This window comes from Ambystoma mexicanum, chromosome 8 (assembly GCF_040938575.1).
Source record: "Ambystoma mexicanum isolate Mex_15411 chromosome 8, UKY_AmexF1_1, whole genome shotgun sequence".
Taxonomy (NCBI): Eukaryota; Metazoa; Chordata; class Amphibia; order Caudata; family Ambystomatidae; genus Ambystoma; species Ambystoma mexicanum.
In genome coordinates this window covers 1,721,215,347-1,721,233,936 of record NC_090929.1, presented here as the reverse complement: position 1 = coordinate 1,721,233,936, position 18,590 = coordinate 1,721,215,347, and positions in this window count along the sequence as shown.

Here is an 18,590-nt window from a genome sequence, read left to right as displayed (position 1 = left end):
GGAGAGAGTCTGGTGGGCACCTTGAAGAAGCCACTAGGTAGGAGAACCTGGGGAGGGTCTTGGGCATGGTGATTCCTGGCGTGGAGAGAGTCTGGTGGGCACCTTGAAGAAGCCACTAGCTAGGAGAACCTGGGGAGGGTCTTGGGCATGGTGATTCCTGGCGTGGAGAGAGTCTGGTGGGCACCTTGAAGAAGCCACTAGCTAGGAGAACCTGGGGAGGGTCTTGGGCATGGTGATTCCTGGCGTGGAGAGAGTCTGGTGGGCACCTTGAAGAAGCCACTAGCTCGGAGAACCTGGGGAGGGTCTTGGGCATGGTGATTCCTGGCGTGGAGAGAGTCTGGTGGGCACCTTGAAGAAGCCACTAGCTAAGAGAACCTGGGGAGGGTCTTGGGCATGGTGATTCCTGGCGTGGAGAGAGTCTGGTGGCCACCTTGAAGAAGCCACTAGCTAGGAGAACCTGGGGAGGGTCTTGGGCATGGTGATTCCTGTTGTGGAGAGAGTCTGGTGGGCACCTTGAAGAAGCCACTAGCTAGGAGAACCTGGGGAGGGTCTTGGGCATGGTGATTCCTGGCGTGGAGAGAGTCTGGTGGGCACCTTGAAGAAGCCACTAGCTAGGAGAACCTGGGGAGGGTCTTGGGCATGATGATTCCTGGCGTGGAGAGAGTCTGGTGGGCACCTTGAAGAAGGCACTAGCTCGGAGAACCTGGGGAGGGTCTTGGGCATGGTGATTCCTGGCGTGGAGAGAATCTGGTGGGCACCTTGAAGAAGCCACTAGCTAAGAGAACCTGGGGAGGGTCCGGTGATTCCTGGCGTGGAGAGAGTCTGGTGGGCACCTTGAAGAAGCCACTAGCTAGGAGAACCTGGGGAGGGTCTTGGGCATGATGATTCCTGGCGTGGAGAGAGTCTGGTGGGCACCTTGAAGAAGGCACTAGCTCGGAGAACCTGGGGAGGGTCTTGGGCATGGTGATTCCTGGCGTGGAGAGAATCTGGTGGGCACCTTGAAGAAGCCACTAGCTAAGAGAACCTGGGGAGGGTCCGGTGATTCCTGGCGTGGAGAGAGTCTGGTGGGCACCTTGAAGAAGCCACTAGGTAGGAGAACCTGGGGAGGGTCTTGGGCATGGTGATTCCTGGCGTGGAGAGAGTCTGGTGGGCACCTTGAAGAAGGCACTAGCTCGGAGAACCTGGGGAGGGTCTTGGGCATGGTGATTCCTGGCGTGGAGGGAGTCTGGTGGGCACCTTGAAGAAGCCACTAGCTAGGAGAACCTGGGGAGGGTCTTGGGCATGGTGATTCCTGGCGTGGAGAGAGTCTGGTGGGCACCTTGAAAAAGCCACTAGCTAGGAGAACCTGGGGAGGGTCTTGGGCATGGTGATTCCTGGCGTGGAGAGAGTCTGGTGGGCACCTTGAAAAAGCCACTAGCTAGGAGAACCTGGGGAGGGTCTTGGGCATGGTGATTCCTGGCGTGGAGAGAGTCTGGTGGGCACCTTGAAGAAGCCACTAGCTAGGAGAACCTGGGGAGGGTCTTGGGCATGATGATTCCTGGCGTGGAGAGAGTCTGGTGGGCACCTTGAAGAAGGCACTAGCTCGGAGAACCTGGGGAGGGTCTTGGGCATGGTGATTCCTGGCGTGGAGAGAATCTGGTGGGCACCTTGAAGAAGCCACTAGCTAAGAGAACCTGGGGAGGGTCCGGTGATTCCTGGCGTGGAGAGAGTCTGGTGGGCACCTTGAAGAAGCCACTAGGTAGGAGAACCTGGGGAGGGTCTTGGGCATGGTGATTCCTGGCGTGGAGAGAGTCTGGTGGGCACCTTGAAGAAGGCACTAGCTCGGAGAACCTGGGGAGGGTCTTGGGCATGGTGATTCCTGGCGTGGAGGGAGTCTGGTGGGCACCTTGAAGAAGCCACTAGCTAGGAGAACCTGGGGAGGGTCTTGGGCATGGTGATTCCTGGCGTGGAGAGAGTCTGGTGGGCACCTTGAAAAAGCCACTAGCTAGGAGAACCTGGGGAGGGTCTTGGGCATGGTGATTCCTGGCGTGGAGAGAGTCTGGTGGGCACCTTGAAGAAGCCACTAGGTAGGAGAACCTGGGGAGGGTCTTGGGCATGGTGATTGACCCCTGCCATTTGGGAGGGACCAGGGGAGGGTGACCTCCCATATTGCCATAGGTCCCATCATCCACAGATTTGGGGAGGCACTCGGCCCCCTTAGTTACACTGCCCGCGGCCTACAGAATCAGAGAGGTTATAGAGCTACATATCACTCCGACACAGCAGTACTCTGGCATGACGAACTATATATAATCCCGAACTCATTATTAGGGTATTGTTCATTGTTTTGAGGTTTATGAATAATGTGTTCATACATGCAGCACTCTGCGATATGTGGGTGCTGTATAACTATCCAAAATCATCTTGAACCTGTCTTACAACTTTGACTGTTAACTATTTACTCTCGGTGGGATGAACATTTGTAGATTTTTTTTATGGGACTACAATAGCTGGTTTTAGGATTTCTGTTCCAGATCTCAACAAACTGTGCAGTTGGGCTTTACTGCCTGTTAATCTCCTTATAACCCAAGGTTATATGTCGGAGCAAAGTGAGCTTCATTCAGGGCTTGGGGAAATTATTGGCTGGGTAACATCCTGAGCATGCACCAGTCATTAATCCTATTAACACCCAGCAGGCCGAGTGCCAGGCATGCAAAGAATCGCAGTGGCATCGTTTAAGGATTGGGTGACAGAGGCAGGACCTATGTCCAAGGGGCAGAGCCTGCGTTCACACGTGGTGTACATCCATGTAATGAGGAGGGGCCCGGGAAATGTTTCACTAGATGATGGAGACACCAAAAGGTTCCCCTACAGAACCAGCACCTCCGCCCTTCCATAGACCGGTACTCCCCATCATCTGAGGGCCCGAGATGGAAACACAGTGCACATGGGAACCAGGTGAAGCAGTTCAAATCGCAGGAGAGAAGGACATGTTGCCCATTAAGCAGATGCAGGTGAACTTTTTCTGGCTTCCTTATGGATGGGAAGGCATTCCAAGAGTGCGCATGATGACAGCGGCCATTCGACATTGGAAAGATGTTTCATAGCTGGTGCCCACTCAAACTCTCATGGGTGGGAGCCGGGTGGACAGGAAAACAGGGTAATATGTTATACGTCTCGTTGCAAATAGGTGAATCTTTTTGTGTAGTTAAGGACAAGATAAAATGTAGACGTCCCAAATTCTTGGGAGAAAGTGTTAAATATTTTGTGATCATCAGGTTATGGTCAACCATACAGTCGCGCTCATGTACACCCTCATGTACACCCTTATGTGGGGACGAGGAGATCACTGAACCAGTCTCTTGTCATTCAGGGTACAGGTCTCCCGTAGAATACACCAGGGGAGGGCAGATTTCTTATTGTGTCTTTACGGGTGTGGGGCCCTAGTGTAGGTGGAACACAGAAACACAGGTCTTATGATCAGAAATATTTAACCTCTGAGGGAACAGCCCTGTGTATGGGTACTAAGCATTAGGTAAGGCCCTCCAGGCTCCTCTGCAGGGAATGTAAAACGCATGGATGCCTCGCGGCCCGTGATCTGTAGGTCTTTCCTTCCAGATTTGTCCGTTGTTCAGCTCTACTCAGGGCTGGCGGTTGCAGGACTGCAAGAGTTCAGAGCTTCCGGTAACAATCAGTAGCGGCCCTGCAACAGATCTTAGGGCACAGAGAGCAGGCGGGCGCCACAATGATGAAAAGTGCTTTTCAGCCCGTGGTAGCAGCTCTTGTGAAGGTGACGACGGAAATACAGAAAGAAAATGGAGGAGGCACCCCGATAACCGGGGCAGGGGCCTTCCTCCTTCCGCTCTCTCGTCCCCCCTCCCCCCTCGGGGGCAGGGGAGAGGGCGGCAAGAGTTTCAAAAGAGCACCAAGCGCAACAGGAAGCCCGCGAAGGGCAACAATGGAAAGGGGAGGGGCAAGGGCTTCATATGCAGCGGGCGCCCGGCACAGGAGCACTTGCAGCTCTTCCAGCAGCCGGGCGCCCGTCAACCAGGAGAGAATTTCGTTTTGCATCCAGCCCCTTCGGCAGAGGACGTCGCACGCCGCAGCAGGATTTCGTTTTGTTCCTGGTCCTGGTTCGTGTGGCTTGTTCGGGATGCGGTTTCCGTTCCAGGAGAAGTGTGCAGGACGGCCGGTTCCAGTGAAGGAGGGGATGCCATTGCAGCGGAACCAGAATATGGTATGAAAGGCGAGCTGGGCACATTCGTGGAACAGAGCCTTTGCTTGTGAGATGTTTTAATGGGGTTTATTAGTGTCATGGCCGCTATTATCATACTAGTGGCGGGATGCGGCGGCAGCTTGGTGTGGGGAAATAGCGGCTGGGCTTGCCTAATATGTACTACGCCTGTCGTGAGTGGGAAGGGGCCTCGGGTCTACTTGGATACACTGTGCCATTCGTTTTCCGGGGGAACTAGCATGTTAACATTGTAATGTAGAGCCGCGCTAAGATTGCCAGGGTCGTGCAAAGTGTTTGGATACTGGGTTTGTTTTTTCGGTTCCGTGTCCGGTGTGATGAGCTTGGTGTTTTCCCGAGCATACTGACGAGCTGGGGGCATGGTTTTCAGAGAGCAAGACAGGCTTTCAGCGAAGCGACTACGGCCCCCGAGTTGTTGTGATGAAAAACGCTCTTAGAACAGCTACCAAAGTGGTTCAAAAGAGTGGCGGCGGACGCAAGTGGTCGCAAGGCGAGGGCGACAGTTCGCCGGAGTCTGGTTTTGTTCTCAGCTCAGCGAAGCGCGTGGTTACACCATGGGAATGTACACTGTTTTTGAGGTGATGGAGCGCTGTTATTTTAAAGAAGAGTTAATTTATTGCAAGCATGGTTAAGTGTGTAAGACGCCGCGCAGCACCTTGTTTTATGGGTGCAATGGAATATAATACGCGGATTAGGTTTCGGCTATACATGCATTTAAGTACAATTGTAATAATCTCATACCGGCGTCGAGTTTTGCTGGTTTGGTCGCAGCTAATGGTTTGGGCCGAGATATTATGTGACAATTTCTGTTTTCTCTGGTCGGCTGCTTGGGGGTTTCTGTCCATTGACTACATTGTGAGCAGTTCGGTGCATTTTAGGGCGTTTTTGTACCTGTGTAGCCCTCCCGTCGCAAGACGTCTCTTTGCTACCCTATGGGCTTCTAAAGGGCGATTGTTGGGAATACAGCATGATGCTAAATGCGAGAAAGCTACCACTGCCAGATATTTGTATGCCTGTATGAGAGTTTTAAGGCGGGGTTTTGACGGTAAATGCATGTTGCACATTTGGGTGTGTCGTGTGCCTTTTTATCTCGTCCGACGGAATACGATTGGTATCTTACCTGGGGTGTTGGTTGAAAATACATCCTGATGCTAATTTTCAGTAAGCACGGAAATTATATGCATAATGTGGCGGTGGTATTCTTAGCACCCTTCGGGAGTTATTGCAAAACACGATGACAGGAAGGAAGCAAGAAGGCGGCGGGAAGATCAGACAAGGCTTGCGAAAGGCCACAGGGACACGAGCGGGGTCACAACGCGAAGCGGTGCAGTAAACAGGGACTGAAAGGAGAAATACTTCGTAGGAGGAGCAACTGGTTGTTGGCCTTCTCAGAGTAACCTGTATGGCGGAGCTGGGGCGCTGAACACGCGCACACACAGCAGAATGGGCAATAAGGTGCTGCAGGGGTACATTCATAGCACAAGGTTATGCAGGGGAGGATGTTACGCAGGCCAGGGGAGAACAGGCCTATGGGAGATTCTGGGGAGTTCTCAGTGAGCCTCTGCACCCTAGGCAGGGGAGGGCTGGCCTAGAGGGAACTCGGGAGATTTCCCGGCGGGCCTCGGCACACAGGGCCTCTTTTGTGTGGTTATTCCAAATGTGCTCATAAGAAAAGAATTAGGCTTGCTGAAAATGTGTCATATGGGGCCACTGTGAACATTATTTCCAGGGCCTCTTTTGGTCCCCAGTAACGATAGCCAGGGCTTCTTTCAGTTCCCTGCCCGTCCCGGAATCGGGATGAGGTGCAGTTGAAAGGGGAAATGTGGGGATTAATGCGCACAACTATCCCCGGGGAAGGTTTTGTGGCAGTCGTACGGTGTGGGACATACAGAGTTGTCGGTAGTTAGCCAGCCAAACAGGTGCCATATGACGCAGTGCGGGCCTAGGTGCATTAAGGACGGATCAAAGAAAAAGGCATGCCCAACTCCAGCATTTGAATGGCAGGACATTTGGAATGGCCGCGCGCGGTGTTGAGGGACTACAGTGAGGGGTCGCGCAGTGGGAGCTCTGCTAGAGTAAAAATGAAAGCCACATCCTGGGCGTTCGAGCACTGGGGGAGGGACGTTGTGCTGTAGGGGTGTTTGCAGCGGTAAAGGGGCTTATGGTCCGCATGCAAGAGTTTGGAGAGTGGATTTTGGGTGCCCAAGATTACTGCAAACAGAGTATGCTCGGTTTAGCCCAAACGAATTGGTGTTGCGATAGGCACGCGTCTAAGTGATGGAAGCAGGATGTGATTATACGATACCCGTGGGCAAATGGTTACCTGGTGGTGTTATAGACTGTACACGTGTAAATTTCACCACAGGCGGAGTGGCGTCGCTGTTAGAACTACCATTAAGGAAAGAGTATCTAGGTGCAGTGCCGGTTCCGTGTATGATTGAGTAGGCCTTTGAAGGGTGGGCCTGGAACGGTGCTGCTGTACACTGTGTGTGTATATATAATGCGGACTCGAAGTGGTGTATGCACAAGGAATGAGGCGATATTGGCTTGGGGGAGCATGCAGTATTGGCGGTAACTATATATGTTCTAGACTCACGCTTTCCACAATGCGAAGGGAACGCTAGCCACATAGGGCAGTTGTAACGCACCGGTACGCAAGTGTTCACTACTTACATCGGTATAGGCAGCTGTGATGTGCATTTGGGACGACAAAGGGCGAGCTTTTCACTTATGATGGTTCGCTATGGGTCAATTGGCAATGCACAGCATGGTATAGGCTCAGTGTTCGCTGGTATGGTTGAGGGGACTGGGTTACTCACAGTGGCTCCATTGGGATTGGCTGGACGGATGCAAGTGGGCAGTGGGTAAGAGCCCGGAGTCAACAGGGGGGGCTCATGGGGGCACTTGTGCTTAGTATGGTTAAGGCACTGAATGGAAATAAGGCTTGGGTTGAGTTGGAGTAAATAGAGCGCAGGAGCGAAAGCTAAGAGAGGCGGTTCTGCTCCCCGGAGGATAGCTCAGGGGGAGCAAGCTCGCCTTGGAAGCAAGATGACACAGAGCAACACTAGTTCGATCCCATGTCAGCGCTTGGAAACCTTGGGGTATTAAGCGCATTATAAAGAACCTACTCTCATACCAACGTGCCAAATGTTATAAAGCAGGTTGGGAGAGGATGGGGGAACAGGCCGGCGAGGCAATAAGGGCACAGAGGTAGATGGATACCCCTGTAGGCCATATCTGGGCAGATGCTAAGGTTCACGGTATGGGACACATGTCTAAATTGGCCAGGGGGTGAAGGTGGCTGGGTCACTCAGGTCAGTGGCTGATCCACCGAGGTGGAGGCACAAGAGGGCATACCCTACAAGGTAGTTTGTTCAGGTTTGGGGCATGGTGGGGTCCCTTATCACTGCATGGCCTGGTAGTTGCAAGGGCACTGATGCGGGGGAGATGTCTCAGGCTATCCATTGGGCTGCAGAAGTGGCCACGAAGGATACTAATACACAGCGCAATTTATTGGGGCTTGTGCGAGGTGGTCAGTTAAGTTGAAACAATATAAGACCAGTAGTAGGAGGCAAACAACAAAAATAAAAAAAAAAAAAAAAGGGATAAGTTTCGATCCAGAATGCAAGTCAGTATGTACAGTAGCCTCAGGTATAGACTCCACTACTCGGGAGTCGGACCAGCGCCTCTTGGGAGCTTAAACGGCAGGGGCGTCTGGTGTGGCAACGTGGGCTCCGCTTCCTCGAACAAATGGCGTTCTCTCAGCCCAAAAACACCTGCAAGGGCAGGGGTATCAGACACGGAGGTTTGAGAGAGTCGTGTCTACGAAGGAGATGGTTGGACAAGGAAAGGAACAGAGTCAGACTAGCGCCCCTTGGGAGCCTGAAACAGCAGGGGCGTCTGGTGGTGGCAACGAGGGCTCCACTTCCTCGAACAAATGGCGCTCTCTTAGCCCAAAAACACCTGCAGGGGCAGGGTGGTATCAGGCACGGAGGGTTCAGAGAGTTGTGTCTACGAAGGAGATGGTTAGGCAAGGAACGGAGTCGGACCGGCACCTCTTGGGAGCCTAAAACGGCAGGGGCGTCTGGTGGGGGCAGCGAGGGCTCCGCTTCCTCGAGCAAATTGCGCTCTCAGTCCAAAGCACCTGCAGGGGCAGGTGGGTATCAGGCATGGAGGGTTGAGAGAGTGGTGTCTAAGAAGGAGATGGTTGGACTATGCAAGGAACGGGGTCGGGCCAACGCCCCTTGGGAGCCTAAAACGGCAGGGGCGTCTGGTGGTGGCAACGAGGGCTCCGCTGCTTCGAACAAAGGGCGCTCTCTCAGCCCAGAAACACCTGCAGGGGCAGGGGGATAGCAAGCACGGAGGGTTGAGAGAGTTGGGGCTACCAAGGGATGGTTGGAAGAAAGGTGAGGCAGTTGGCTTCAAAGCGGTGGTCGAACCAGGAGCCGGTTGTGCGAGAGTAGGTCAAGGTATGACGGAAAAGATGGAGGGGACGGAGGTATCCCTAGATCAGACACAACCGGCAAAGGTGAAATCCCTGGTCAAAGGAGGATAGACGGAGTTGCACTGGGCAGCAAGGTGTACTCAGATCTGCTAGAACTACAAAATAGGAAAAGGGGGGAGCCACGGTGGGCGGTAACCCACCTTTGGCGTGGCGGTGTTGTGGCGACCAATGAGAAGAGAAAGACTCCGAATGAGCCATTGCTAAACCGGAAGGGGCTTCGCCCAGTCTGGACAGCGCCTCCTGGGAGCCTAAACGGCGGGGCGTCTGGCGGTAGCAATTGGGGCTCAGCTTCCCCCCAACAAACGGCGCTCCCCCAGTCCGCAAATACCTGCAGGGGCAGGCGGTTCTCAGACTCGAAGGTCTTGGGGGAGTTGAGCCTGCAATGGACATGGATAAAAAGGGGGAAACAGGACAAGGAGCAGTCGCTACATCTTTGGAACTATTTTCAAGATCTGTTTGCTGTGGTTGTATTTATGTGAAAATAAATCTGCGGCCTTGTTACGCCAAACCAAAAGAAAATGTCTCATTCAGCACCTTACTAGAGGGGACAGGAAAGGGGCTGGCAAGAATGAGAAATGGGTGATACACATGGCCTAACTAATGGACAAATGCCCAGGTTATGGCAGAGATTTGCAGGAAGAGTCCAGCATTGCCACCCCGCAGAAGCAGTCACTTTGGGTGATTGTTCCCTTTTTTAGTTCAGTTTTAGGCAGTGTCATGTAGGGGTCAAGGAGGATCAAGAAGAAGGCCAAGACCACAAAGTTCATACACTGGTTTATTAGGAATGACCTGGAGTGGGCTAACTGAAATATAACATCCAAGGAGGGCTGCCCCACTGCCTTCTTCCCTGGCGTTGTGGACTAGCAGGGTTCCTGGACCCTCTTCTCTCCGTGCCTTTTAAGGTTCCAGGAAGGCTGCAGCACTTCCTTCTTCACTGGTGTTGTGGGCTAGCAGGGTTCCTGGACCCTCTTCTCTCTGTGCCTTTTAAGTTTCCAGGAGGGCTGCAGCACGTCCTTCTTCCCTGGGGTTGTGGGCTAGCAGGGTCCCTCGACCCTCTTCTCTCAGTGCCTTTTAAGGTTCCAGGAGGGCTGCAGCACGTCCTTCTTCCCTGGTGTTGTGGACTAGCAGGGTTCCTGGACCCTCTTCTCTCCGTGCCTTTTAGGGTTCCAGGAAGGCTGCATCGCTTCCTTCTTCCCTGGGGTTGTGGACTAGCAGGATTCCTGGACCCTCTTCTCTCCGTGCCTTTTAGGGTTCCAGGAGGGCTGCCCCACTTCCTTCTTCCCTGGTGTTGTGGACTAGCGGGTTCCTGGACCCTCTTCTCTCCGTGCCTTTTAAGATTCCAGGAGGGCTGCACTGATTCCTTCTTCCCTGGTGTTGTGGGCTAGCAGGGTCCCTGGACCCTCTTCTCTCCGTGCCTTTTAAGGTTCCTAGAAGGCTGCAGCACTTGCTTCTTCCCTGGTGTTGTGGACTAGTAGGGTTCCTGGACCATCTTCTCCTTCTTCCCTGGTGTTGTGGACTCGCAGGGCCCCTGGACCCTCTTCTCTCCATGCCTTTTAAGGTTCCAGGAGGGCTGCACCGCTTCCTTCTTCCCTGGTGTTCTGGACTAGCAGGATTTCTAGACCCAGTGCTTTAAGTGGGCCGGGGCCTGCCGGGGCCGGGCCCCGGCAGTCTCCAAAAAGTGGGGCTGAGCCAGGGCCCTGCCGGGGCTCCCGGGGTCCCCACGCCATGGCAGGACGCATTATCCCGCCGCGACGGGAGATGCGCCTGCCACTTTAACGTCAGGCAAGCTGACAGAAGTGCCAGCCAGCCACAGCGTTGCAGTGACTGGCTGGCACTTCCGTCAGTCACTGTAACTTTCTCTGATGACCCCTCATCTGAGGGGCCATCAGAGGAAGCTAGAGTCCCTTAGTTCCCCTCGCCAGGTCACTGACCCTCAGCGAACCCGCGGGCTCCATGATCTAATATGTAGATTAGATCACGGAGCCCGCGGGTTCGCAGAGAGTGAAAGACGCCTCGGGGTCAGTGCTCTAAGCAGAGATCACTGAGCCCGAGGAGCCTTTATGCTTTGGAAAGGCTTTATAAAAGATGCCTTCAACTGTGTACGTTTAAGCCATCTTTTATAAACGTAGACATATTTCTATGTTTATAACAGACGGCTTGAATCGTACACAATTCAAGGCATCTTTTATAAAACTTTGTCGACGGACAAAGCCACCTTGGGTTTTGTCCGTCCTCAACGCTTTATAAAAGATACCTACGTTTCAAGACGTCTTTTATAAACATAGACATATGTTACAAATGTCTATGTTTTTAAAAGGCAGCTTGAAAAGTACACAAACCATAGTAAGGTAAGCACACAAGTGTGCGTAACTTACAAGCCACCTTGTATAAACATAGAAATATGTAACATTGCTATGTATATAAAAGAAGGCTTGAAAAATCACAAACCATAGTGGTACGCAAACAAATATATAAATGCTCAAATACATTTATATATTTGTTTGCGCACCTTACTATGATTTGTGCACTTTTAGGCCACGCCCGCAATGGAAGCCACGCCCCCAAACGAGGCCCCCCCCTCAATGTTTTACCCCACTTAAAGCACTGCCTAGACCCTCTTCTCTACGTGCCTTTTAAGGTTCCAGGAAGGCTGCACCGCTTCCTTCTTCCCTGGTGTTGTGGACTAGCAGGGTCCCTGGAACCTCTTCTCTCTGTGCCTTTTAAGGTCCCAGGAGGGCTGCACCACTTCCTTGTTCCCTGGTGTTGTGAACCTGCAGGGTTCCGGGAACCTCTTCTCTCGGTGCCTTTTAAGGTTGCAGGAAGGCTGCACTGCTTCCTTCTTCCCTGGTGTTGTGGACTAGCAGAGTCCTTGGAACCTCTTCTCTATGTGCCTTTTAAAGTTCCAGGAAGGCTGCAGCACTTCCTTCTTTCCTGGTGTTGTGGACTATCAGGGTTCCTGGACCCTCTTCTCTCTGTGCCTTTTAAGGATCCATGAGGGCTGCAGCACTTCCTTCTTCCCTGGTGTTGTGGACAAGCAGGGTTCCTGGACCATCTTCTCTCCATGTCTGTTGAAGGCTGCACCATTTCCTTCTTCCCTGGTGTTGTGGACTAGCAGGGTTCCTGGATCCTCTTCTCTCTATGCCTTTTAAGGTTCCAGGAGGGCTGCACCGCTTCCTTCCTCCCTGGTGTTGTGGACTAGCGGGTTCCTGGACCCTCTTCTCTCCGTGCCTTTTGAGGTTCCAGGAGGGCTGCACCGCTTCCTTCTTTCCTGGTGTTGTGGACTAGCAGGGTTCCTGGACTCTCTTCTCTCTGTGCCTTTTAAGGTTCCAGGAAGGGTGCACCGCTTCCTTCTTCCCTGGTGTTGTGGACTGGCAGGGTTCCTGGACCCTCTTCTCTCCGTGCCTTTTAAGTATCCGGGAGGGCTGCACCGCTTCATTCTTCCCTGGTGTTGTGGACTAGCAGGGTCCCTGGACCCTCTTCTCTCCGTGCCTATGAAGGTTTCAGGAGGGCTGCAGCGCTTCCTTCTTCCAATGCTGCACCACTTCCTTCTTCCCTGGTGTTGTGGACTAGCAGGGTTCATGGACCCTCTTCTCTCCGTGCCTTTTAGGGTTCCAGGAAGGCTGCCCCACTTCCTTCTTCCCTGGTGTTGTGGACTAGCAGGGTTCCTCGACCATCTTCTCTCCATGCCTGCTGAAGGCTGCACCGCTTCCTTCTTCCCTGGTGTTCTGGACTAGCAGGATTCCTGAACCCTCTTCTCTCCATGTCTTTTAAGGATCCACAAAGGCTGCACCGCTTCCTTCTTCCCTGATGTTGTGGACTAGCAGGGTTCCTGGACCATCTTCTCTCCATGTCTGTTGAAATCTGCACCGCTTCCTTCTTCCCTGGTGTTGTGCACTAGCAGGGTTTCTGGACCCTCTTCTCTCTGTGCCTTTTAGGGTTCCAGGAGGGCTGCCCCACTTCCTTCTTCCCTGGTGTTCTGGACTAGCAGGGTTCCTGAACCCTCTTCTCTCCGTGCCTTTTAAGGATCCAGGAGGGCTGCACCATGTCCTTATTCCCTGGTGTTGTGGATTAGCAGGTTTCCTGGACCCTCTTCGCTCCATGTCTTTTAAGGATCATGAAGGCTGCACCGCTTCCTTCTTCCCTGGTGTTGTGGACTAACACGGTTTCTGGACCATCTTCTCTCCATGTCTGTTGAAGGCTGCTCCACTTCCTTCTTCCCTGGTGTTCTGGACTAGCAGGGTTCCTAGACCCTCTTCCCTCAGTGCCTTTTAAGGTTCCATGAGGGCTGCACCACTTCCTTCTTCCCTGGTGTTGTGGACTAGCAGGATTCCTGGACCCTCTTCTCTCCGTGCCTTTTAAGGTTCCAGGAGGGCTGCAGTACTTCCTTCTTCCCTGGTGTGATGACTAGCAGGATTCCTGGACCCTCTTCTCTCTGTGCCTTTTAAGGTTCCAGGAAGGCTGCACCGCTTCCTTCTTCCCTGGTGTTGTGGACTAGCAGGGTTCCTGGACCCTCTTCTCTCTGTGCTTTCTAAAGTTCCAGGAGGGCTGCACCACTTCCTTCTTCCATGGTGTTGTGGACTAGCAGGGTTCCTGGACCCTCTTCTCTCCGTTACTTTTAATGTTCCAGGAGGGCTGGACTGCTTCTTTCTTCCCTTGTGTTGTGGACTACTAGGTGTGATTAATCCTGTGGAGTCATCACCGTCCCCCTAAGATCCCGTCCCATTTGGCCTGGGGAAGGCAGCTGCTACCTGATCCTGACCCTGGTGGTGGTGTCATGAGGGAGGATCACGTGGGAGGAGACGGCTGTCAAAGGGAAGTGGTAACTCCTCCAGAAGGTATTCATCCTCTCCCATAATGATATGCAGATATCTAATGGCATGCCGTCAGTGTACAAGTCCCTCTTCTAGAATTACCCAATATACAGACTATGAAAAGTCTGATAAACAACATTAAGTTGGTACATTGGAGGTTCAGGAAGTAAATATGACGACTCAAATTGTTATGATTCTGCCTTATATAGAGTTCCTGAAGTTCCTGAACACAAAGGTAAATCACAACCTCTTTTTACAACCTCACATGAACTTGACAACTATCAGTTCACAAATCAGTTTGTGTTAACTAACTATAAAAAGACCAAAAACATTATGGACTTCAGAACCCACAATGTCTGGGGTACTGGGACGAGGAAGAGAGACTCCGAGTTAATGAAGATTAAAAGGTACCATGAAGCTTAATGAGCAGTCTAGTTGTTGTAGTAAGAAGCACCTGAGCGGGATATTTAAATGCAGGAATGAGTTTCAGGTGGGACAAGTAGGAGACACTGATGGAGTAGCAGAGGCGGCAGCAGGACTGCATGCAGGAGACGCTGTGGAGGAAGAGGAAGCACCAGCTGAGGCCAACACGGGAGAAGACATCTGGCTGTGCAGAGAAGGCACAGCTGGAAGCAGCAATAGGGAAAGCCACACTGTGTGGGAGATGAGCGCCCAACACGCAGTGAACCGCTCTGGTAAAGAAGCAGAACCTGAGATTTCACAGAGCTGTCAGAGCTCCCCTGAAAGACTTCGCTTGCACAACAGTCATACCGGAGCTGGCAGCCTTGCAGACATACCTGAGCATATCCTCTGCAGTACCTTTCAGTGAGAAGAAGATGCAAGGGAAACCCAGTGAGTTGGCCTGAGACTCCAGGTGACCCCAGGGCGCTCCGAAAAAAAGTTCTTTCACTGAAACTAATGATTTTGTATACCGACCCAATGAAATAAGACAGCCAGGATGCAACTTCCCTGATAAGGGATACAAATTGGGGAATAATTGCAACCTGCATTGTCAGCAGCCAAGAGGTTGCATGAGAGTAATACAAAGGCTGCAGCAGCACAACCCTCCTTATACGAGACACCACTGCTCCAGATAGGATTTGTAAGTGGGAGTAATTTACTACTTATTTTTTTTAAAAGTGGGAGTAAAATGTTTTTTAGGGACTAAAACCATAAGTTCAATTGCCAATGCACATCAATCAAACTACTGTGCGATTAGCAGGGGAGAGAGGGAGGGAATGAAGAGGTCAAGAGGAAGGTCTTGAGGCTTATTCAGAACTTAAGGAGGTCCTGCTCAAGATGCAGAGGAAAGCGACCAACCACCTGCCCTCTATTTAGCAAACTGCTTTATGCACAAGGAGTTGGTGCCAGAGGAACACAGTTGTCTGGAGGGGGAATATTTAGTCAGAAAGAGTTGCAGGTAGAGTGGTCCCCGGCCCCAGACAGCCTTGTGAATGATACAGAGGGATTTGAATTGAATCTGTGCTGTTATCGGGAGCCAGTGAAGACTTTGAAGGGCAGGAGAGATGAGGTCCCTGGGCTTGAGGCCAATGATAAATCTTGCTGCCCTATTCTAGATTAGTTGGAGCGGTCACAGAGTGGGCAAAGGTAGATTAACGAGGAGGCTATTGCAATAGTCATGCCTAGAGAGAACCAGAGCCTGGGTAGCATTGAGTCTCTGGGGGAAGGTGAGGAAAGGTAGAATTCCTTTCAGAAGAAAAAGCTGAAAGTGGGACTTCTTGGCAATGTAAGAGGGAGGAAGGACAGAGAGGAGTCGAAGATGACTCTGAGAGTTCTGGCTTCCGAAAAGGGAGCAGGGGGAGAGCCCACGGAAGAAGGCCAGAGTGAAGGGAAGAAGTTGGGTGCCAAGGTCCCAATAGGGAGGATTTCTATTTTGCTGGCATTGAGGCAGAGATCATTGGAGGTACACCAGACCTGGATGGATGAGAGGCAGTCGGGGATGATGGAGGGTGCATCGGCATCTGTAGGAAGTTTGAAGTAGAGTTGTGTGGTGTCAGCATAGCACTGGAAGTTGGGGGCAAAGGAGGAAATGAGTCATGCCAGCAGAGTACGGTAGATGTTAAAGAGCCAAAGCGAAAGAATGGAGCCAAGGGGGATGCCACAGGTGGATATGAAGAAGGGGAGGAGAAGGTGCCCTGTATTACTTTGGAAGAGTGGTCAGTTAGTAAGGAGGTCAGCCAGTCCAGTGCCTGCTCCGAGATACCAAGGGTGTCATGGAACCTTTTTATGAGAATGGAGTGGTTCACTGTGTCAAATGCAGAAGAGAGATCAAGGAAGATGAGGGCAGCAGGGGAGTTGGAATCGAGGGATGCAGGCAGTTATTTGCGGGGGTTCAGAAGAGCAGTTTCTGTGCCGCTGGATGCTTGGAATCCAGATTAATGGTCGTGGAGACCACCAACAAGTTCAACATGGAGGTTAAGTTGGGGCTGGGCCCACTTCTAAAGCAGTTTCCCCAGGAAAGGGGTGATGGAGATGGGGCGATAGGTGGCTGGGCAGGAAGGGTCTGCTGACGGTTTTTTAAGGAGGGGACACACAAAGAAGTGCTTGAGGGAGGATGGAAAGGAACCAGTAGCAGAAAAGTGGTTACAAAGATCAGAGAGAGCAGGGGCGAGAGAGGAAATGTTCTCCTTGATGGTTCTGGATGAGCAAGGGGCAACCTGTTTGGAAGAGACCTTCATAGACTTAACAACTCTGGTGACCTCTTCTGGAGAGACAGAGGTGAAGGAGGAAAAGGAGGAAGAAGGAGGATGAGGGGGGGGCTGGAAGAGTGCGTGACAAGGTTGTTCAGTATGTCATGGGTTTTGGAGTTGAAGTGAGTGCAGGGCCCTTGTGTATAGGCATGTTATAAATGCCATATCATATCATCCTCAGGGTCCTAACATCCCACATCTTCATCCCAGCTGCTGTCTATCCTCTGCACTTGCCTCGGCTCACCCTCCACCACTGCAGGTTGCACTTACCTTTCCTCATAGCACTTCACCTGCTGTTCTCCATGAGCACCACAGCACCTATCTCATACCCCACTCCCCAAACCGCATGTTCAGACCATGTGTCCCTCATGCACTCTACTGAACCTACACAAGTTCAGACCATGTGTTCCTCAACTCTTCTGAACCCACACATGTTCAAACCATGTTCTCCTCATGCACTCTAGTGAACCCACACTACATGTTCAGACCATGTGTTCCTTGTGCACTCTACTGAACCCACATTACATGTTCAGGCCATGTGCTCCTCATGCACTCTTCTAAACGCACACCATAAGTTCAGACCATGTGCTCCTCATGCCCTCTACTGAACCCACACTACATGTTCAGACCATATGTTCCATGTGCACTCTACTGAACCCACACTACATGTTCATACCATGTGCTCCTCATGCCCTCTACTGAACCCACACTACATGTTCAGACCATATGTTCCTTGTGCACTCTACTGAACCCACACTACCATGTTCAGACCATGTGCTCCTCATGCATTCTACTGAACCCACACTACATGTTCAGACCATGGGTTCCAAATGCACTCTACTGAACTCACACTACATGTTCAGACCATGTGTTCCTTGTGCACTCTACTGGATCCACACTACATGTTCAGACCATGTGTTCCCATGTGTTTCCTCAACGGAAACAGCACTGCTATCCATCTGGGATGACCTCAAAACTAACGCAGACTCAAACACTACCTCAGCCTTTATTCTGCTCGACCTCTCCGCAGCCTTGGACACAGATAGCCACGACACCCTGACCAAAAGACTAGAAGACATAGGCATAACAGACACAGCACTACGCTGGACCAAATCATTCCTAGCAGACAGAACAGAAACCGTATGGATAAAACCTTTCAAATCCACTCCACGAGTTAACGACTGTGGAGTACCTCAAGGATCCTCACTATCTCTAGTATATTTCAACATCTACCAGACTCCGGTCATCAGAATCTTCAAAAAATACAACATTACATGTTACAACTACGCAGATGACACTCAGATCATCTACAAAATCAAAGACACCGATACCGACCATTCAACCCTTACCGACTGTCTAAAAGAAGTCTTCGACTGGATGGATGCCAACAACCTGAAAATCAACCCAGGAAAGACGGAAATCATGATCATATCCAAAGACCAAGAGAACGAAACCACCATCCCATGGCTGACAGAAATGGGAAACGCACCAACACCATCGAAGGTAGTAAAAAATCTGGGAGTCCTAATGGACAACAACCTAACCCTGGAGCCACAAATAAATGCAACAGTGAAGAAATGCTTTTTCCTCCTCCACACGGTAAGAAGAATTCTACCTTTCCTCTCCTTCACGAACAAAACACTCACTATCGTCGCCCTAATCATGTCAAAAATCTACTATGCAAACAGCCTCTACCTCGGAATACCAGAATACCTCCTGAAGAAACTGCAACGGATCCAAAATGCAGCAGCAAGACTACTCCTCAAACTATCCAGAAGAGACTACATCACTCTAGCCCTAAAAACACTACACTGGCTCCCAGTAAAACATTGCATCACCTTCAAAACAATGTGCATAACACACAGGGCAATCAGCGGACAAGGAGCAGAATTCCTACAAAAGAAAATAACAGTCTACAAACCAACGAGACCCCTCCGAGCGAGCAACGAAATCCACCTGGAACTCAAACCATACCTTAAGAAAAAACTTGGAGGCCCCTCCTTCTACCACTTAGCCGCAAAAACCTGGAACAACATCCCAAAAGAAATAAGAAACACTGAAGATCACCTGAAATTCAGGAAATCACTAAAAACCTGGCTCTTCAACACCACAGACTAAATCTGGAAACCAAAACCGGAAAAAGGATGACTAAACCGGAAAGGACACGGACATCCTCGACCCGAGAGGGTAACTCCCATGGCACCTGGATGGGTGACATCGGATAGACTGGAACACAGGCGGCACGCACGGAGACTGAGTCAACTACCCCAGACAATCCCACCAACACTTTTGCCCGCCCCTTAGTTACCGCCAGGTACCACAGTGGTGTGGAA